The sequence below is a fragment of the Phasianus colchicus genome, chromosome 2 (assembly GCF_987193195.1).
Source record: "Phasianus colchicus chromosome 2, bPhaCol1.hap1.1, whole genome shotgun sequence".
Classification (NCBI taxonomy): Eukaryota; Metazoa; Chordata; class Aves; order Galliformes; family Phasianidae; genus Phasianus; species Phasianus colchicus.
This window is the reverse complement of record NC_143437.1, coordinates 93084859-93106987: the sequence shown is the minus strand read 5'-3', so window position 1 is coordinate 93106987 and position 22129 is coordinate 93084859. Positions and strand designations below refer to the sequence as shown.

The 22129-nt window shown below is 41.3% G+C and overlaps 1 protein-coding gene across 5 annotated transcripts in view; it reads left to right on the top strand.

Annotated features, from left to right (window-relative positions):
- Positions 1-7035: 7035 nt before the first annotated feature.
- Positions 7036-22129, top strand: part of MYT1L (myelin transcription factor 1 like) — a 300604-nt gene continuing 285510 nt past the window's right edge. For 2 of the 5 annotated variants that reach the window (XM_090136337.1, XM_090136341.1), the window contains exon 1: positions 16381-16916. The gene's annotated coding sequence lies outside the window, so the exon portion shown is untranslated. Of the gene's footprint in view, positions 7270-7695; positions 7852-11726; positions 12241-16334; positions 16351-16380; positions 16917-22129 lie in introns of those variants that run through there. The other 3 variants (XM_090136335.1, XM_090136340.1, XM_090136339.1) reach the window with 3 other exon arrangements.

Sequence of the window (22129 nt, the reverse complement as noted above, 5' to 3'; positions counted from 1 at the left end):
ACACTGCTAACTCATGTTCAGCTGTGCACAAAGACCTCCAGCCCTTTTATTCCAAACTTCTTTCAGCCTTCTATCTGACTATGGCATGGAATTATTTCTTCCTGGGTGCAGAATCATGCATTTATTTCATTTAAATACATGAGATTTCTCATGGCAAATTTCTCCAGCCTGTTGAAATCACTTCCAAATGGCAGACTCACCCTCTAACACATTTCCACAATGCGGAAATGTGTTTGCTGAGGATACTTTCCATCCTGTTGTTGTTGCTGTTTATGGAGATACTTTCACTGATGTGGAACTGGGGGGAGGAGAGAAGGGGAGGGGAGAAGAGAGGAAGGAAACTGGACAAGTGAGGAATATATGAGTGATGCAGTCTGCCTATTTTAAATTACCACTTAATCTTTGTGGTTTTTAGAAGTGACCAGCACCTCTGTTTGGAGATTGAGCGTAGCTCTGGCATTTCAAAGGCACCTTTAGCCCCCTTAGAACTTTAGACCCTGGGCAAATATTCTCATTAATAAATTGCCATGTAAGGATGAGAACTACTTCTTTCTTTAGCTTCTTTTAGAAAATGCAGTTGCAGTTAGCTATCAGGAAGACAAGGGGGCTTTGTCTAACATCTGACTTTTTGCTATCTAAACCAGATCTTCCCAGTCCTTACTACTTTCTATTCCTAGGTTTCCCTAGGAATAAGGCATACATTTACTCTAACGGTGATTAAAATGCTAGCTGCTGTTTAAGGGAAAAAATTTCTTATCAAACAATGAGTGTTTTAAGATTATGAGATTTTCTTAGTGTAAGACGATGGCTAATGGGATGGTCTGGGGATGACATTTTTTGGTTTGTGTAACAGAAATGGAATTAAATGCCACAGTAAAGAAGTCATGACATCCTATATATCTGTTTGTACAGCTGTGCCTAGAACTGACCCCACAAAATATCTAAGTATCACACTAAGAAATTAAATAAAACAGAATACATTCTACCATTGGTAATTGTCTGTGCATGCATGTTCATGTGCATACATATCTGTATACACACACTTATACCTGCAGGCATATATATAAACATAACACATCCTTGACTGCTGTGTGTGCATTTGGGGTCAGTGGTAAGCAATAGTTTCCATGCAAGGATTTCCACAGTCAAAAGTTCTCTGCTTGGCATGAAGATAATGGAAGGGGAGTTATGCTACTGATGATCATATGGAAGCATAAAGGTCATGGAAAATGGGCTAGGAATGACTGGTGATATAATACACATATTAAGATTCCCAGCGAGATTATCAGACATCAGATATAAAGCAAGCAAAAAGACATTGTCAAATACATGTATTTTACTACACAAACAAATGAACAATATTTATGGCATTAAAAGCCTGTGATAGGAAAAGAATACATTGATTTAAAAATAAATTGATAGGACAAGAGGTAATGACCTCAAGTTGCACTAGAGGCAGTTGAGGTTGGATATTAGGAAGAATTTATTCTCTGAAAGAGCAGTTATGCACTGGAATAGGTTGTCAGGGAAGTGGTGGAGCCATCGTCCCTAGAGGTGTTTGAGGAAAGAGTAGATGTAGAACATGGGGACATGGTATCTTAGTTTCATCTGGGATGGATTTTTTCTTCAGACTGCCCAGTTATGATGCTATGTTTTTTGTTCTAGGAGAAAAACAATGTTGATAACAAGTTTCTAGTTGCTGCTAAGCAGTGTTGTACAGAGGCCATTTGCAGCAAAAAGTGTAAGAAACTGGGATGGAAGAGAATTAGGACAGCTGACTTAACCTGGTCGAAGGGATATTCCATACCATTTGACATCATGCAGAGGCATTTTGAAGGGAGTGGAAGCTCATCTCTCTCTTCTACTTGCTGAGCGGCTAGCTGGGCATCAGTTGAGGATTGTGAATAATTGCTTGTGCATCACTTGTTAGATACATTCACACACAATTGTCATAACTATTATCCTTTTTCTTTTCTCTACCTTAGCAAATAGTTTCATCTCAACCCACAAGTTTTATGTTTTTTTTCCCCAATTCTCCCCCTCGTCCTACTGGAAAGGGGTGAGTGAGCAAACACCTATGTGGTTCTATGCCACCTGCTGGATTAAACCACAACATGTGGTTTAGAGGGCAATATTTGTGATAGGTGGATGGTTGGACTAGATGATCTTACAGGTCTTTTCCAACCTTAGTGATTCTGTGATTAAATGATAGTATTGGAAGTATCTCCAGTAAACTATTGAGCATAATGATATCAATGCAATTTTTTGTATAGGCCTTCCATACTTTCCAAGCTGGCAGAGTTGTGGAGAGTATGCCAAGAAAACAATCAGTACCTGTTCTTGTTTTATTTTCCTAATTGTACATTACCAGTCACTCAGAAGAGATTGCTGACTGTACTAGATCAAATTATTCTTAAGCTTATAAATATAGTAGTGTTATATTGTGTTCTGACTAAAGTTTTTGGTACATTTTTCCTCTGAATATTTTTGCAATATTAAATAGTTTTGAGACTTACACTAATCTTAGTAATTAAACAGTAAATATTTTAAAAGAAAGGTATTGTATGAACTATCTCCAGGAGGTCGGGGGGGGGGGGGGAGGAAACAAAGCAAAAGAAATATGCAAAATGAGGCAGAAGATTTCAGCTTTTGTTGTTGTTGTTGTTGTTTTTTATTCCTTATTAACAAGTACAAATATACTGAGAATCCTTATGGGCTGTATCAGTCACCCTGGTAGAAGTATCTTAGACACTTCAAGACATTCCTAGATGATTGTAAAGGCTAGCAGAAATTTCCAGGAAGAACTACAGGGACACGTGTGCCCTCTGAAGCAGCATTGAAAGCCAAGACTGTGTGAGGTAGCAGTAGACATCTCTGCTTACAAAAGTGAGTCAGCTGGAAAGAGTAAAATTTATTGCAAGATGAAAGAATCTATATGAAGTTCTCTTGCTCTGAAGCTGAAACCTTCTAGTTTGAATGTCCTGAACACATACTCTGCATCTTAGTTCCTCTTGCAACAAAATGAGATTGAGAAAACTTGATGGAGCTTGGGGTGCTGTTCATCTCTCTATGAAGAGGCATATCCTGTCTGACCGGATTAACTTCTTTCAGGCAAGCTTGATTGTCTTGACTAAATCTCCACTGACCATAATGGGACTTTAACTGCCTACATGTATGTCTTTACCTTGAAGTGATCCCACTTTCAACTGCAGTTATCACGAACAATTTGTTGGAATTTTTTCCGCTCTGTGAATCATTCATTTACCACCTTTTTGCTATGATGCCCATCTTATGCCCTGTCCTATTATAATCTGCTATTTCTCTCTGAATTTCTTCACAACTCCTTAGAAGATGCACTATTGCTAGAAGTCTGTTCTCCAAATTCACATCTTTTAAAAAGTGTGTTATGAACACCTTAGGATAGTAAAAGCAGTGAAATAACTTTTAATTTTAGTGTTGAGTCTATGAATTCTCCCACAGTCCTAAATTTAGCTATCCTGTGGTCATCTTCCTAAAGTTGTTTAGAAGTCCAGATTGCATGTTTTTGCTTGTAATTTACAGCTCTTATCAAGTCTTTGATTAAGTTCTGAACTGCTGCAGGACTTTCTGTAACTATAGAATTATTATTCTACTGAAATATTGATAACAATAGGAGCTTAGGTTCTGATTAGGAAAGTGTTTAAGCATTTGTTTCTGTGATCAAGTAAAGTCATCACTGAGAAAAGTATGCAGGTCTGACAAGCATATAATGGATTTTTCAATTTAAAACTGCACCCCAGTTTTGTACATTCCTGTGAAATGATCTCGCGTGTATTTAACATGTACTTGGACTGTAATGCTTTTCAAGAGCTGCAAAAGCCTTAAGCTTATAATTTGTAAATTAATGAAGAAAATTACTTCCTCCTAGATTTATGTATATTTGTTTTCTTTTCTATTTTCTCTTTTAAACTAGAAAAAAATCTGAACATTCTATAAGGAGCTTTGTTTATCATTTTTTCTCCATTTGAGATTTCCAATTCCCTTTATGTGTTCTTACTTAGTCAAAGAGTTTACAATGGGGACTATCGCTTAAATAGGGATAGCAACTAATAATAACTAGGAATCATTAAAATTAGAAGCTGAAAAGACCTACTACATTGTTTAAACCACTCCCCAGCCATTTTAGGATTGTTCCCTATAGTATAATTTCCAGTGTTTTGTTTGGTCCAGTTGTAAATGACTTTTATTTCCTTGCATTATTCTCCTAAGAATGCTATCACAATGTTCAGTGCCTCTTTGTCATTTATTAAATTTGGTAATTTTAACTTACCCTGACTCCTCATATATGGGTATGAGTATCCCTTCTGGGAAGCCTTAGGAGGTTTTTTTTACCCTTTTGACAGTTTTAGATTTTGATCAGCCTTATCTTTTCCTCATTCAGTTCATATCTGTGCTCTGTATGTTTAGTTTTTAATCTTTTCCCATTAGTTGTTCCCTTCCATTCCTTAATTGTTTTTATTGTCTTTTTGGTGAATTCTCCAATTTGTCAACATCTCTATGGGACCTGCTTCTCTTCCTTGCTGATGACAATGAGAAAAAAACTGAGGTATGTTATTGTTCAGAACTGTCTTCTGCAATTTTATCCCATTTTTACAATCAGGTTTTTTTTTCCTCCACCTGTATGGAAGGTATTAGTATTTCATTATCTAGTGGGACTAGAACAACGTCTACCGTGTGCACATAGTCACCAGCTAGCTCAACCAATTCATCTAACTGGCAGTCCTTTTATTAACTTGACCATATCTAACTAGCTTCCAGACCAGATACAATTTACATTCCATCATCTTGGAACATGGACAGAAATTGCTTGCAACTGTACAAACACCTTGAGAACACAATCAGCAGTTTTCAGCATCTGATGCCAGCAACTCTGATAAAAAATACTAGTTAGTCAGAGTTCTTTGCTGTATATCAGAATTATCACTTCCATGTTCACATGAAAGCTGCAGCATGAATATTCTGAAGCTGTCATCCATAAGGTACTTTTTCTGCAAAAAAAAGGTGTTTGTACCGTTCAATATGGTAAAATGGTTCCCCTCTTATGTATGGATTTAATGGAGAATGCTCAGACAGGGTAACTACGTGGGCTAGATTGTTTAGAAAGAGTCACCAACATTTCATTGGGGATTGCATATTTGATCCCTGTCATTTCTTCCCATATTTCTAATAGCTGTTGTCATTTTGGACAATGCATGTGAGGAAAATAGATGCTTGGAGGCAAGAAACAAACTTTCAATTCAGTATTTTAGGAGATTTTTTCACATATGTATGCAATCAGATACATGTTCTTTTGTTTGGTGGTTCCTTTTGACCAGGCACTGGACCATCGCAGTGTGAAAACTTTATATCTGTGAGAAGAAAGTATCATACCACCACTTTACATATACTGAAAAATAGTTATGCCCCATTTGTGCATTGTTAACATGGGTATGGTGTGTGCAATATCTTGTGAATAACCTTATGACTGAGACAAGATTTGCTTGAAATAAAATAATTTTTATTTCTCTGAGCCTTACTTGGATTATCTTTTGTCTGAGTTCTCTAGTGAAGCCCACTAATTCTTATTAAGGTGTACTTTCCATCATGTCTCTGTGCTGTGATGTGCTGGAGCAACGTCTGCAAGATGTTCCTTTGAGTTTCATCAGAGTGATCTTTACATTGCTTTAGTGAATATGGTATAATCAGTAATAACCTGCTGTTCTAACAGAAGTCACAGATTTTGGAAAATATCAGAGATTACCAGTGAAATGGCTAGACTTTTATGGAATGGGAAAGACTGTTTTTCAGATACTCTCACGTTTGGTGAGGTGGAGACTTAGCTACTGGAAGAGATAGTACCTGCTAAACAATTTGTTAGCACCATTTTTCTTTTTTTTTTTTTTTTGTGGCTAATCCTTGCAAAGAACTTAGTTAACCATTAGCCTGTGGTGCCCAGCCTCCATCTCTACTGGAGATTTCACAGGAGCCAGCTGTTCCAGTCAGAACGATTCTCAACTACAGATGGAAAAAGAAGTTACCCAGTCCACATATACTCAGTAAGCGCTCATGCTTAGTGGCTATCATTATGCCCTGGGCTGGTGTTTCTAAGCATGCTAAATTCCAGTATTAGGAAAAGATAGGAAAGATTAGGAAATGTCAGGATTAGTTGCACTGTAAGTGCTTTCTTTCCCTGGGCACTTCCACCATTCACTTTCCCTATTATTAATAAATACAGTGTGAGCCAAGAAGTAGCATTCTACTCGTTTCACTATGTGGTTATCTGCTTGCTTCCTAAAAATAATACAAAAGAAACACACTTGAGCATATAGGTTCAGCATATAGAGCCTATAGACTTCAGACTCCAATTTCATATTCCAGGACAATAGTTGCATTGTATGCTTTAACTTTTTCCTATTCCACTATGTTTACCAGTCTGGTAAGCGGTCTGCTGCTAGGCTGTGAAATGTATCTAGTAGCTTATGAAAGCAGAGGCATTTTAAATAGAGAGAAATTATGATCCCTGTGCAGCTTGAGATTTCTGTCCAGTAGAAAAGGGGTTAATATTTAATAAGGATTGGGCAGAAAGAATAGGAAAAAACCTTAGGCAGAATGTCTTCACACAGAGAAACAGAGGACGGTTAATTTGTGCTCCAAACTGCCAAGGACAGCAGAAAAAAGCAACCAGTATAAATAATTAAAGCAGAGATTAGATAAATATTTGGGGAGGGGTTACTGTGATGGAGTAATTGCTGATGTTGAGGAGAGGTGGACTTCTGTGCTTCCTGGCCCCCTTTGTTCAACGGTGTCCTACAATCCATTACTTAGTAGCCTGACACGTGCCATAATTTGTAAGGTTTAAACCACATTTTTTAAAGGCTTGCATAAGAATGAACTGTAGAACACAGACAGTCACAGGGATGTGACTCTGCCATGCAATATGGCTTTATGATTCATTCATTTTCCCAGCCTTTATTTCTCCAGAACTGATCCTGGGTTGGCATCCTGAGTCCTGCAAAGACACACAGGGCTGAGTGGAAGGAATATAAATGCTTCACTGGAGCCAGACTCAGGCTGGGGCAGTTGCTGTCAATATACTGAAGTTGAAATACATTGACAGGGTGGTGGGGGAGGTGTTCTGCAGTGCTGCAGATCCCAGGAATACCTTATCTGGGGAGCAGAGAATTAGATTATTTTTATACATTCACCAACATGGTGGTTTCTTGTTTCAGAGATAAACAGCTACAACATCAGGTAAATGACACAGCCTGCTTTTTATTGTTTAAAAAGGGAGCAACTCAAGCAAACATTTTAGTAACAATAGGTAGTATTATGCATGAATACAAAAATATTACTTAAATACTCTAGGAAATTAAGCTTGAAGCTAATTGTTACCAAATGAAATATTTTTCTATTGAAGGAAGGGGAAAGAAGCAGCAACTTACAGTGCAGTAGTAAATTTTCAGTGCGTAATTTCTAACAAAGCCTGTAAAAATAAGCTTTCATTAAAACACTCTTCAGAGCTCAGAAATACTTGCGAACGCATCAAAGGGCACAAGAGCTCCATTAATCTATCAATTAAACCACTTTGATTTTTCATGTCTGTTTTCCTATGTTCACATTCTTATCTTTTCTGATATTAATTTTTAACCCTATGAAAACATCTCATATGAATTGCAGAGTTCCGTGCCACAGCAGTTTACATGGTAATCTCGGGGTGTCATCTTTTACCCTGCGGTGACTGCACATACCCTGGAGAGGTATTCTCACTCATGCGCTGAAGCCAGACTGGATGGCAAGCTCAGCCAGGCTCTCCTGGAGACAGGGAAATACAAGGTACCATTTTTTTTTTTTTTTTTTTTTTAGCAGACTGTAAATGATTCCTATTCTTTGCTCCACAGAACATCCGATGTGGTGCCCAATCGGCTGAGAAAGCTGCACAGACGTCAGTGTCTCTGGGTGTGTGTGTGTGCGTGTGTCTGCACAGCCAACTGCAGCTGGAACCTCCATTAGAGCAGCCCTATTGATTTCTGGTTCACACTGCAGTAACAGGGCTAGAGTGCGGGGAGGGTGGAGGGGGGGAAAAGGGAGGGGGGGCATTGAGGTAGAAAAAGACAGAAAAAATCCCAGGATGACTTGAAAACAGGAATTAACAGAAGGCACATCGGGCTGTGTATGCATACATACAGCACATACTTACCAATTTCCAGAGATGTGGCACCATGAAAGAAAAGAGAAAAAACAACAGAAACAGGCAGAGAAATCCCCACGAAACAACATTCTTCAAGGTTTCAGATCCTGTGCATGCTTGGATCGATGTTTTCTCGCAGCTCTGCTTTGCACACCGAAGCTGTCTGCAAAATGTTAGTGTTTCATCCAAGGACTACAGGAGATGCCCGCTTTAAATTGCTCTTTCTCTGTGCACCCAGTTATCTGCTTGGGGGGTGTGGGGTGGTGGTCTTTAGAAATTCAGCTCAGAGTCTGTCAAACGCAGCACACATAAAGCTCCAGGAAGTTGCTCTGCATTTACTGGCAGTCATTTGCTTGTGATGCATAATGCACAAGGTGCCATTGCAAGCTGAGGTGTAAAAACAAGGAAAAAATGATGTTTATGGTAGTGACTGAGCTTTCCTCTTCCTCTGAGGTTTCTTTCCCAGCTAATATCTGGGAATAATTTATAGCTGCATGTTAATATGTCGTCTTTGTATTTCAGCACATCTGCGAAGAAAATTCTTGCAAGGAAAATGTCTTTTCACATTCGCTGTATGTCATTCTGGCAAAATATCACTGCGAGCAGTGTACAATTAAAGGGGGAAAATCCCCCAGCACCGTTGACTGTTTGGGGAGTGGGGGAAGGGGTGACGGTAATACCTTTAAAAAATGAAAGGCGGTAAGCCATTATTAGCAAAAGCTATATTGAGCATGCTTGCCAGACAGGCAGTGCAGCTCAAGCTCTAGTTCCGCCCAGACATGTGCCTTGCCATTTTCATTTTAATCAGTCTGCTCAGGATGGCTGCTGATTCATTTTGCGGGATGGCCCCCTGGGAGCCAAGGTGGAAGCCTGAGGCGAGCTGCTATTGCATCAATGCAGCACTTCACATCAGACGCAGGGAGGGGAGACAAGGCTTCAGCAGCAGAACGAGTTCAAAATACCAGCCTCGCTATTAAAAAACAAACTAAAACACACCCCACACCCCTAGCCAAATAAAAACTCTGTGGGAATAATTAAAAACAAAATAGGAAAAACCCCCAAACCCAGTCCCCCTCTGCCCCACCCTCCCCAAATAATTAAATAAAATACAATTAGCAGAGAAAAATCTCTTCTGCTCCTGCCTTCCCCTTGTACCCTGGAATCGCTGGAGCCACCATTTCTTTTCACAGCTCCTCGTCTAAGAAGAAAAAGGATGCTCTCTATTTCTCTATTTACCTGATAACTAGCTGGGGGTGGGATACCTGATTTAGCTGGAGACTTTGATTTGTGGGATTGACAACCTTATTATGCAGTGAGCTTATTATTGATATTATTCTGCTCTCGGTTGCCATGACCACCTTGTGAGAGACATTCAATTTTCTCTCTTCCATCATCATTATCTATGAGGCCATCTGTTGTGGAAAATGAATTCAGCCTCATTTGCATGACTGATAAGCAAATTTTTTTTTATCTATTTAACAGAAGGTCATATGCCGGGGATTTGGAGCTGGTGAAAAAAAAAAAAAAAGTGGAGGAAAAAAAAAGGCATCTCGAGAGGATGAGTGGGAGTGCGTGCATTAGAGGATGTATGTGGAAGTAAAACAGATCCCTCAGGCCTGCTAGCCTATCCTACTGCATTTGTCATTCCTGCCAGGGCGACATTTTTTTCCCCCTAAGCTTCTGCACACTAAAGAGAGTGAGAGCTTTTTCCCTGCAGTCTTCTTGAAGCCCCCTGATTTTTTTTACTCAGTGTTGGTGGGTGTATTTTAATATATATCTATTTTTTGAATTCCCTGGAACATGGGGTATCTTTTCAGTGTTCAATGAAGAAAAAAAGCAGCATTTTCTGGGTCTCTGTGGTATGCTTCTTACTCCTCATCCTTTCAAAGTTGTAGTAAGACAGGGTGTTTCTTAACCGTGCTGAAATGTCTTTCTTATGTTTAACTTGTAAATGGTTAACGGTGCAGGTGTGGGATGTGTTTTATATAGGGTGGGGGTTGATTATTGTAGCTAACTGGAAAGATTATTGTGATTTTTTGCAGTTGTTCTGTAGCTTGTACTTAAACATCCATTGTTTGCTCTTTTCAAGTTCTTCTGACAATACTGCTGTGCAGCTGAAATTATACTGGGCTGTAGAATAGCTTATAAGAAATTAGGAGTGTGTGTTTACTACATGAACGCATAATGTTGCATGCTTTAAGCATGTTGTTGTTTATATAAACTTGCTGCATGTTGGACGGTACTTGTTTGATATGGAGAGCCAGAGACAAAAACTTCTCAGATTAGAAAGCTCAAGTCTCCTGACAGCCAAAGACAATTAAAGAAAAGATTATGAGATAATATGTTTTTACACTAAAACAACATTTGAAAACAGTGGATTTGTAGTTTAGAAGGGAACACTCACAGGAGAGTAGCAATTATAAAGAACACTATCTTAAATATTTTGTATTTGTAATACTTTTTCCTTTTCTTTAAAGAGAAACTGCTCTGTAAATAAGGCATGGTTAATTCAGTTAACCATCTAAGTCTATACTTCAATTTTAAAGTAGTTCAGATAAGAATGACTGCAGTCCACATAAATTTCATGTGAATTTCATAATTTTATTAATTTAGTGCTAAAAGCTAACTGAAGAATATAAAAGAAAATGAATTATATTAGTTAGCAAAAAAGAAATAGTTTGTTAACCTCTTATACAAGAGATGTTACACAGGTTTGCTTCTTCTATTTGTCACTAACAATGATTAAACTTAATGGAATAGAAGCATGCTATTTCTTTCTGTGTACTGAACAACATACCATAGCCTCATCTAGCCACAGAGGAGATTTTTAAAAAGCAATGTTTATTTCTTTTAGACAGAAGTAATGTGTGCATTACTGTGGAGTTTTTACATGATTAATTGTTTTGCAAGGTTGACAGTGCTCCTTTTAAAGATAGAAAAGGAGATACACAGTACCCTTTTTCTTGCAAATAAATGCAATTGTGTTTTATTTACAGTCTACAAGGAATCTCTTTTTATATCTTATACTTACAATAGAGAAATGGTTGCGGATGCTAAATTAAAGGAGGAGTGAAGTTTCACTTTTATTGAGGTCAGATAGAGATCAGGTGTCTGACTTGCCTACATTAAGTAACTTACTCAAAATTACTTGATTAAAAATCTTTTTTTTTTCTTTTATTTTAGAAAATGTTCTGCAACAGATCTAGCATTAACTTGTCATGGTAACCTATTGTTGATAGCTGCTTAAAGGGCACTTTTTTTTGTCTTTCTTTCTCTATCCCTCTGATTTCAGAATCAGGATCTTTCTTGTAGATTTTTAAAAAGCAATAAGATTTAATACTGCTTTTGGCATCAGCCATATTTATCATGCCTACTGAAGTTTGCAGTGGAAGTTAGATTACAAAACTAATTTTACACCCAAAGTTCAGTACAGTGCAGTACTCTGGCAGCTGGGGTAGACTGTTTGAAATGGTGCTACTTTCCTCAATGGACTTCATCTCGAAGTAATAGGATACTGTGCATTAGCAGGCTGCATGCAAAGGTTGAGGTCTCTGTCTTATCCCCTCCACCCTCCTTCACTTGAATTGTCAGCATCTTCCAGAGGCTTGTGAATATAAAATTGGTAAACTTCTGAGAAAGCCTAAGAGATAACACAGTCGGTTCTCTTCCCTTGCCCCCCAAAAGTTAATTACCAAGCTTGGTTGGATTCCTCCTTGCCACCCTGACATTTGACTGCTGCTAATTCACTGATTAATCTCATTAATGTGATTATAGTGGGATTTGTAGTTGGCTGCCATTGTTCTGCAGACAGTGCTATTCAGCCCGAGCACTTGCCACCTCATTCAGTTTGGCTGTGATTTTTCAAAGGCGGTGGGGCGAGCCATTGTGCGCGCCGTGCCCGCGCCTCGCCTTTCAGCACCGGGAGCTGTCCGCCGCTGATAGCAATTACCTCCAGCGCCGCCCGGCTTCCCACCGGCTCGCTGGCAACGTGGAGACGGCTGGCTTTCATCACCCTAATGATTCCGCTCGCTGAGGTAAAGGCAGGAGAGGCTTTTATGCCTTCTAATTAGGCGATGCGAAGATGGCTGTGGTAAAGCGTCAAATCTCTGCATTTCACTACTTCTGCCTTTCTTTTTAAAAAGCTGTCTTTGAGTGCATTTTGTTTTTTCGGAGATCTACAGGGCAGTGTAGCTTAGATAGAACTTCCTTGCAGCCATGCAGTTTAACTCTTAGGACATGAGGGACGTTACAGCTGCTGCCATACTTAGCCCGACTTCTTCACAGGGGGGGGTGGGGGGGAAAGAGAGAGAGAGCTTTGTTGAGGTACATCATTTCGTTTATTATTTTATTTTTTTGGACAAATAAACAATGTATCTAGCTTGCCACATCAAAACTGTTTGCCCTCTGCAACAGTACCGTGCCTGAGGTCTCTCCTCCTTGTGCACTGAAAATCCATTTTTTCCAGAGTTTGAATATTGTAGGCATGTTATGGATTGGAACTTGATCTGGAGGATCTTTTTAATGTTTCATTATGCATATGAATGACTTCTGCAGTCTTCAGTTGCAGCAGTATTTAATATTCAAGTTTCTAGGTTAGACAGTTTTAAATCACAGTAGGAAGAACTTTAAAGTGAGGCACTTTACACAACATTAGGACGTGATCTGCTCTGTCCTATTTGATATTTTGACTTTTATCATCTAGAAGTTACATTGTTATCATTTAATAACTGCCAACTGCACATGCGCAGTAACTTATATATATATATATATATATATATATATATATATACATCTTCTTTTTCATTTGTATTCTTTATAAGCATGACCATGTACTGCATGTACTGGAGCCTCACATTTAACTCTATTGTGTGAAGGATTTGCCAGCACAGACAGTGAACTCTTGCAAATTCTTGAATTAAGGATACTTTTTATGACAGTCTCTGGATGAAGAAAGGGTGGGATCTATTAAAGAACAAACTCTTTTAAAAGATTTAATATAGTAAATATCAGTGAATTCTCTGTAGCCATTGTATTTTATGGATAAATAATGTTTGCATTCAGAACTGGCAAAGTGCACTGAAACTGAAACAGGCTGATTGCTGCTTTACTATAATTTGACTTTTATGTAGTTTTACACTGATACCATATTTGTAATAAGATTTCCTATTTCCTCTTTATTTCCTTTTCTTCCCTTTTCTTTCCCACACAAAATCAAAAGCCCGGTGAGTAAAGCATTGTCTCTTTAACTGCTTTTCAGAACTATACGTTTCAAGGCTGTATGAAACAGGACTGTATAGGAACAGGTTTTAACAGTGACAGCCACAATATGCGGGCCAATTAAGGCTGCTCGTTAGCGGGTATATTCTTGTAATGCTCCTGTCAAGCTGAAATTGCACTCCCTTATTGACAGTAGTGAGTTCGTCTGATGCTTGAATTATGCTTTCTCTGTTTGTCTAATGTTCCAAGTCTCGTTAGAAACCGCTACCAGTGAGAAAGTAAAAGAAATTGAAGGTTTTCAAGCATTCTTTACGTGAAATTTGCTAACCTGTCCAACTTAACCTTCAGGAAAAATACCATGCTCTCATTAACACTGCTTAAACATGACCTGCATCTCCTTTTCCCCATGGATAATGTGTGCTGACGAGACACAGGCTGGGGGAGGGAGAATCCATCCCACAACATTAAACCCATACCTTAACGTCTTATGGAGGATAATTAGGCCAATGAATCACCAGTCTCCCAAAATTGTTTTTTGCGTTTTTTTTTTTTTTTAATGTTTCTAATTTATGCTTAGCCCCTTTATCCCTAACACAGGATTTATATACCTTTTCCCCCAGTTGAGGCAAGTATTGTTCTTGTCTTCTGTGAAAAAAGCATTGGGGTATTTCTTTGTGTCACCCTAAAGGTTGGAAAATATGAGATTTTTTTTTTTTTTTTTTTTTTTCAGCTAAATCACCTTCGAGCTATTTCAAAAGTTTGAAAACACCTGCTATGATATGTGTGCACCATAGTCATCTTCACAACCCTATAGGGCTAGGTAGCATCTAACGTAAAGTGGTTAGCTTGGGAGGGAGAAGGCAAGCCTTGATTTCTGAAACAAGAACGCATTTATTCAAAGATTCTGCACTAAATCTTACACTGGAAAGCGATCAGGTTAATCTATAGGAGTGCAGACACCCCATATGAAAAGGACCTTGAATCACCAGGTGTGCGCCTGCTTCTAGGGCAGCATTGATGCAAGTGAATAAAACCCAACCCCAGATTGCATGCAGTCAGGATGAAGCAAAGATGGAAGCTCGGCTCCGCGCTGCGAGCAGGAGGCCGCTCTCCTGCCGCCCCCCCTCCGCGCCGCGCCGCGCCGCCCTCTCCCCGCCCGCACCCCCGCACCTGCGGCCCGGCCGCTCCCGGGGCTCCGCGCCTCGGCCCCGGGGGAGCCCCGCGAGTGCGGGGAGATGTAATCAGAGATGACAGAGAAAAATTAAAGGAGGAAAAAAAAAAAAAAAAAGCGAGGTGGAGATGGGGGGCGGGGGAACAGACACGTAAGTCCTTTTTTTTTTTTTTTTTTTTTTTTTTTTTCGCTATCTGAGGGAAACACTTCGTTTTCCACCAAAAACGTGTAAGTCGTGAGGGCTCAGCTATTGTTAGTCCCTGCCCCTACAGGCTGGCTCTCCTCTGAATTCCTACGACAAACTTTCCCGAAAAAGCCCCTCTCCTGCCATCGCCCCATCGCCATCAGAGCGCGGCTGCGAAGGGCTGCTGGCCCCTTCCGACTGCGGTGTGATTCCTGCTAGGGCGGGATGTAACCTCTGTAGTGACCTTCATGTCTGCGCTCCGCACGGCAGGCGGGTCGGGAGGGATCGCCTCCGCGGCTGGAGGAGGATTCCGTGCGACCGTGGGTCAGTCCGCCCCGGCCGCGGCCGCCGGGCTGTGCCCGCGGTGCCCTTGCGGCGGCGGGGCGGGGGGAGCGGTGCGGCGAGGGGGGGCTGCAGCAGCACAATGGCAAGGAGGAGGGCGGCGGGCGTGGGTGCGCGGGGAGGGCAGAGCATTGCGTGTGCGCTGCCTGCGGTCTTTCCCATAGGGCGCGCAGCCTGCCCGCCTGTGGGGATGGGGACCGAGGGCGGGATGCTGCGGGCATCGCCGGGGAGAGGCGGCACGGCGATGCCCGGGGCAGGCAGCGGGCACGGCACGGCCAAGTCCGCGGGGCTTCGCGTCTCCCTCCCCCCTCCGTCGTGCCCACACACACACGGGGCTGCCGCTGCCCCCGCGTAAAGATCACAGCCCCTCCCTCTGTCACCGAAATGACATTTCGGGGACGGGGTCGGAGGGAGCGGCGCCCGCTGGCACCCCGCTCCCGGCGGAGGGCAGCCGCTGCCCGGGGGCGAGACCCGCGGGGAGCTGCCTGGGGGCGGGCGCTGCGGCAGGCGGCGGGGGGCCGCTCCCCGCTATTGTCTGCATGGCACAGAGCCCACGGGTAGGGACGCGCTCCGCGGCTGAGCGGGGGCGCCGAGCACCGCAAATCTGCGTCCAATTGCCGAGGGATAGCGGTGTCGAGAGACACACGCAAAGCTTTTTGTGTGCGAGCCCTTGTTTACGTTGGGGCTGGCGGTCACATCAAGTTCAGGTGCGCCAGGCGCTAATGGTGGAAGGCTGCTAATGTGTTCAGCCGGCGATAGTCGGTTTCTTTTGTTTCGAAAGGCAGCTCACGGTGCGAGCAGGTAAAATAAGCTCTAGCAGCTCCCCCGGGTTACCTCCGCAGACCCCGCAGAGACGCCCCAGAGGCAAGGCGATGCCTATTCCTGCTCATTATTTCCCTTCAAAGATACAGCCGGAGGTCGACCGGTTCGGGGGTGGGAGGGCCGCTCCGCGGCGGAGACACCATTTTACGCCGGTAGCAGCGGCGGGGCGGTATTTTTAGCGCTCCCCCTCCCCGGTGGCCGCGCCGCGTCCGCTGCCCGCAGCGCTCCGCGCCGCCGGGGAAGCGACCCGGGAAGCCCCCGAGGGCGCCCAACGCGGCCCCGACCCGACCCCGTCCGCCCCCGTCGCGCCGTCGGGGGCTGGGCGTGCGCGGCCGCAACTTGAGCCGCGCGTCGGGAGCGGGCGCGGGGCTGCGCGTCGCCGCGCTGGTGGCAGGAGGAGGAGGCAGGGTAAGTGCGCGGGCCGGGGCCGGGCTGCCGCAGCGGTGGGGCTCCGAGGGCACCGCTACCAGCCCGAAGCCTCCGCGCTGTTCTTAAATGGAGGCTCCGGCTGATCCGTCAGGCACGGGGCTGCACGCATGCCCATCTTTTCAGCTTTCGGCGGCGGTGGTGGCAACTTATTAATTTCTGTCTCCGACTTCAGCGAGCCCGTTGGTTTGCCGTCTGAAAGCGTTATTACTTTTGTCCATGTGGCAAAATAATTAGCATACAGATGAGAAGGGATCCTGCCTCTGAGCCTCAGTTGCGGGAGAAGATGTGCAGTGCAAAGTTGATTGGATGAATGGAGAACAAATGGTGGGCGTTCAAAAGCATTAGGAGAGTTTTGTTGTCGTGGAGCGGGTCTGTCAGTTTCCTGGGTGAACGTGGTAAGATGGAAGGCAGGGTGGCTGGCGCTGAGGCGGCTGCTTGATGGAGCGTGGCCTACTTGGAGGTGTGCGGTTGGATCGTGTGTGGCCGCTGCCTTTGGACTACTCTGGTTTGCGATTCTGCGGCGTTCCCTTTGCGGTTCCCTCAAGGTAAATATGGCCTTTTGTCGCTGTTGTTGTGTGCAGGCACTTTGCTGTTGTTGACAAAGTGATGGAAAGTTCAACTCTCGGGGCAGTTAACAAAGAATAGCCGGGCTTCGGACTTCTTCCCTGCTCGGAACCGGGGGACGCGGAGCAGCTCAGGGCCCTCTCCCACTGAAGTCTGTGGGGAGTTTGACATTGCTTCCCTGTGAACAGGATGGAGCCCTCTGAGGCTGTTGTTTTAGGAACGACTGCTGCCTATTTTCCAGAACAATGTGGGTAGGTCTGTAAAATTAACAACTGCTGCTTCAGTGAAAACCTCGGTGTGATTACTTGTGATTGGTGTGGTATGTATTTTCTTGACTGGAAAGAGAAAAAAAAAATGCTTATTTAACACAAACTCACAGTGATTCTAAAACCTGAAGTTATTGATTGACAAAGTGAGTCTCTGCTCCACATATCTCCACCATATATGTATCTTTTTGCTTTAGTGAAAGGAGAAAACAAAAGAAGAAAATAAACAAGCTATTTTTTGAATTCCGTGGTGGTTTTTTTTTTTTTTTTTTTTTTTTTTTTTTGCCAGATGATAACACTGAGTCAGTCTGGAATCCCACTTCTCGAACACAGCATCCATTGATGGGCATTTCTTATATAATTCGGATGCTGTGCCTGAAATAAGGGATGCTATAACATCTGGTAACGTTTGCTTTTTCTGTATAGTCATTTAGGAATGTTTTTATCCAATTTTAGTGATTCTTAATCTCCTTAAAAATGGTGATTTTTCGTTTTAACTGACCTAATTTTGAAACTGCAGTTAAGGTTGGGGTTAAGTAGAAATTATTATCCTTTAATGGTCTCTATGTCATTCTTTTTTGATAATTTTAGAACAGTTTGATGACCGATTGCCTTTCATTTGAGAAGTATGGGTTTTTTGTACCTTTAATAATATTGGTTTGGAGAATGACGGTATGTAGTTCCAAACAATATTTAGTTTCTACCACTCTCTATTTACCTCTCTCCCACTGCTTTTTCCTTTAGTCGACATTTCAGATTTGCACGATAGTTTAGTTTCAAAAATTACCAAGCAAAACTCTTTGTCGTGTCTCTCTGCAAACAAAAAAAAATCTTGGAATATGCTGTTAACCCTTTGCAGGCAGTGGGCAGGTACTTCTGCTGATTGCTCAAGGTTCTTTAAGTTTGGAAAGATAAGGTTAAACTTGGTTGCTGTGCTGTAGCCTGGTGAATGTGGATGTGTCTAGTTGTTTGCAGTATGGCATGTTTAAAAACAATTGAGATGGCAACATAATGCTCCTAGCCTTAGAAATAGAGAGTGATGTGAGGCTATGCACAATAAAGCAGATTTTTTCAGTGGGGGGGGGGGGGGGGGAGGAAGTAATGACTGCATTTTTTAAGAATTGTGTGGATTTATCAAGTGAAACAAAGAGAATAGCGGTTGATGGCAGTGAGTAAATGCAGAATTCAGCACATTTTAAACGAATCAGAGAAGAATTCAATTTTGTATATATTTTGCAGCTTGAACTTTCTGGAGAGGCAGTGTTGTTGTTTTTTTTTTTTTCCTCCCTGTTATTCCAACCAACAAGGGCAGTAGTTTAGTACTAAACATTGGAAGTGGTTTCTTTGTTTTGGGTTCAAATACCCACGTTTTCAAAAAAGGCAATTTTTGTCATAGTAGTTCTTAGTTCACAGTAAGACTTTGTTGTTTTACTCTGCAGTCTTGTATCTCTGATATTATAGAATTGAGTATCTGTGTTAGGAGACAAAGACAATTAAGAAAGAAGAGAAGCTACTTCAGTGTATTCAGAGGTATATTATTTCTCCGTGTTTGTTAAGGACAATTCCTGAGGTTCTCCTTTATTGCTCTTTAATTTTTGTGTTGAGGAAATGAACAAGATATATGCAGAGAGTATTTTGATTATACATACATGCAAACGGGCATATGGGGATTTATTAACTAGGCATAGAAACTTTGCAAAAAAAGATACTGTTTTGAGAACTGTTCTGCAGCAGTCAGGCTTTATGTAGACTCCAGAAAAATGCAGATATAATTCCCATCCCTCAGCATGTCCATGAGAAATCAGCACAGGCATTTCTTTTTAAAATGAGTAGTACAAACACATTTGTAAAACCAAGTTCTCTGTGATGGAACCTATTTCTTGATCGAGCCTAAGCACAGTAGTTGTCTTGTTTAACAGCAAAGTAGTTTTCCACCACTGACTCAACATGTATGCAATACTGAAGAATGTCTTTATGGAAGTAGTGATTTTAATATAATTTTGCCTGAACCTGATAAATGTTTGTATCACGTTGATCAACTTCCAATAAAGATGTTAAGTTTTTGATAGCATAGTGCAAGAAAAACTTTGATTTTAGGTCACTTACTGACCTTTTCTTTCTCATTTAAGAAATGATGAGAAAATGTAGTAAGATTATGAATAATACTTTGAACAGAAGTGTAGACAGACTTCTTTGGAATGAAAATGAGTGCAGACAAAATAGCATAATCACCACATATCTTAGATTAAAAAGTCACAAGGAGAGCAAGTCAAAGCTTTTGTAGGCTATAGGCAAAGATTATCGCCTTAGAATCCTTCACAGTATTTTTTTTTTCTTCTGTTAGAACCATACTAAATATTTTAACCAGAGAGGAAAAAGCAGCAAAGTGTGATGAAACTGAAATGAAGGGGAAATGTGTTGTGTTGGGAGGGGGGAGTAGGATGTGGAGTCAGACACAATAGGATTTTTGATCCCTTAAAAGGGATCAGGAAAACAGTAAACGTTATTATTAGATTGGATTTAAAATCTGTTCTCAGATCAGATTTGCAATGTGCATGCTAGTTCAATATGTTTGTACTGAAGATGCAGATGCAGAGCTCAGTCACTAAGTAACAAAACTATCCGACTTGGTTGTGGAAATAATCAAGGCTGCAGGGCACCCCATAGAGATCCATCAAATCAGGTCTGGCATAGAACTGTCTGGTAGGTTGAAAACATAAAGAAATCAATGCTGCGTCTGCCAGTAGACCCTTTGGTTTGCTGAAACTCCCACCTGCCTAATGCATTTAGGCAATTGGTTTCAGAAACCAGTTTCCTTCAGGATAAATTTTATATATCTCGAGGCTCCATCGTAAGCAAATTGATTATAGCTCTGCACCAGTCAAACTCATAAACATCTGTAAGAGCACAGATTTTCAGCGTAAGCAGCACTGGGGTCTCCTGTTTTTTGAAGTATTGAAAGTATACATCTCCCATACCTTATGTCAGCACAGGAAATTGATTAAAGAGGACACAGTATACTATGAATGTTTGTTCACATGACATAACTTCAGCTGTTTCAGTCTGAATCTGGCGAGTGTTTTCCATCACTACCTGCAGTGGTAAAAAGAATCAGTATAAAGTAGCAATTTTTTTTGGTAAGTTTAGTAGGTTTTAAGAAAGCTGCTGTTTTGTTCCTACTTTGCATGAGCTTTATTCTGACCCTAACTGAAAGGCAGCCATGAGCTTTGGATTATCTTTCTCTGGAGTGGTAGGCCAAACGTATTTCTCATGCAGTTCAAGTACAAAAGAGAACATCTCCTTAGTGTCTCATATGTTTGAAATTAATGTTTGTTTACAGACAGGATGCAAAAGGGAGTATAGTAGCCATTCAACAGAGCCTAGTCAATGAGTAGCTTATTTTTCTAGTCTTTCTAGTGACGTTTCACATGCATTCATATAAATGGTGATATTGAAGGATGTAATACCGCATGTATTTATCTTTCCTATAATTAGTTTGTTCTATTTTTTTTCCAAGGGAAATTCCCTTTTCTCCTTCTGTCTCCAGCCAGTGCTTGAAGATATTACCAAGGGAATAAAATTTTATGCCTAATTTTAGTGTTCCTCTGCCTAATGTGGTGTGAATAAGTACCATGTTACAGCATTTACGCCAGTCCATCTTTGTCACTTCCTGAGCAATTCCTGTTCAAATAGAAGAGCCAAAATTCAGGAAGAGGGAGTATCCAAGATTTGTTATGAGGATGAACTGCAGAGAGGGATTTTTCTCTCTGTTGGCATGGTTGCATAGATGCTCTGGCATTCCTTTCAGAGCTGCAGCAGGGATGTTCTCTGTATAAGGATCAGGGAATACCCTTAGAAAGGGTTCCCCAGGCCTCACAATTCACTGTTAAATGGAATGTCTTAATTTTCTGATTTTTTTGAGTAGCTTCTGTCCTTCTTGATTTGTTTTAGTAACATATTTTCAGAGGATTTCCTCTGTTGTTGGAAGGGGAAGAGATTAAAGAAGAAACTGTTTATAAAGCCTTTGCATACCTTGTGATTGTTATATCCCACATGTAAATATCTGGGATTGTTTTCCAGATATATGCATATGTAGTGAGAAATAAAGCTGTTATGTCATTTTCATAAAGAAAATGATGAGTACAGGGCTTTTTATTTTCTGTGCATCTTTTTAGTGTTCTTGGCATGTTTAAGGCAAGTTGCTATGAATCCAGAATGGTGTTTTTGCAGTGACTTAGTTATGCAGCGTAGTTGGACTGATTTAGTTGACGCTACAAAGTAATGCTCATGTTTTGTCAGCAAATACACACATAGAGACCATTCTGGGTCTTGTTAGTAAACATCCAGAGTTGACACAGGTTAAGGAAGACTAACTCCAGAGACAGATAAAAAAACGTCTATTCCAACACTGGTAAGGTGATTGCACAGTTGCATATTTATTATATGCTTACTAAGACAAACTTACTGTGTTCATCAAGAAATTCATAATGCTCTGACCCACTGGCTGTTGACCATTCTTTCCCAGTCACAGACTCTATTTTCCAGTGATGAAAAAAACATTTCTCTCAGTCTTTTAAGTTATTCGATGTGTTTCGATCTGCCAGACTTTATGGCATTACTCTATGGAGAGTTAATGATCTTGGTGTTCCATGAAAGTAGCATACTTCTTCTGTCCTCAAGGATGGTAGGTGCAGGTCAAGCTACAGCGTTCTCACAGGAATTAAGCTCATATTGGGACATCAAAAGTAAAAGATGCAGAGTCTGATGAGAGGAATGAGTAACAATGTCATACTGGGGAAAGAGAATCAAATGTTCAATTCAAAGGAAGCTGCCAGTGGGAAAACTGAGGTCCTATTGACCAGTAAAAGGAATTTGATACTAAGGAAGATGAGAACTCCATGATCATTTGGGCATATGACCTCAAAACA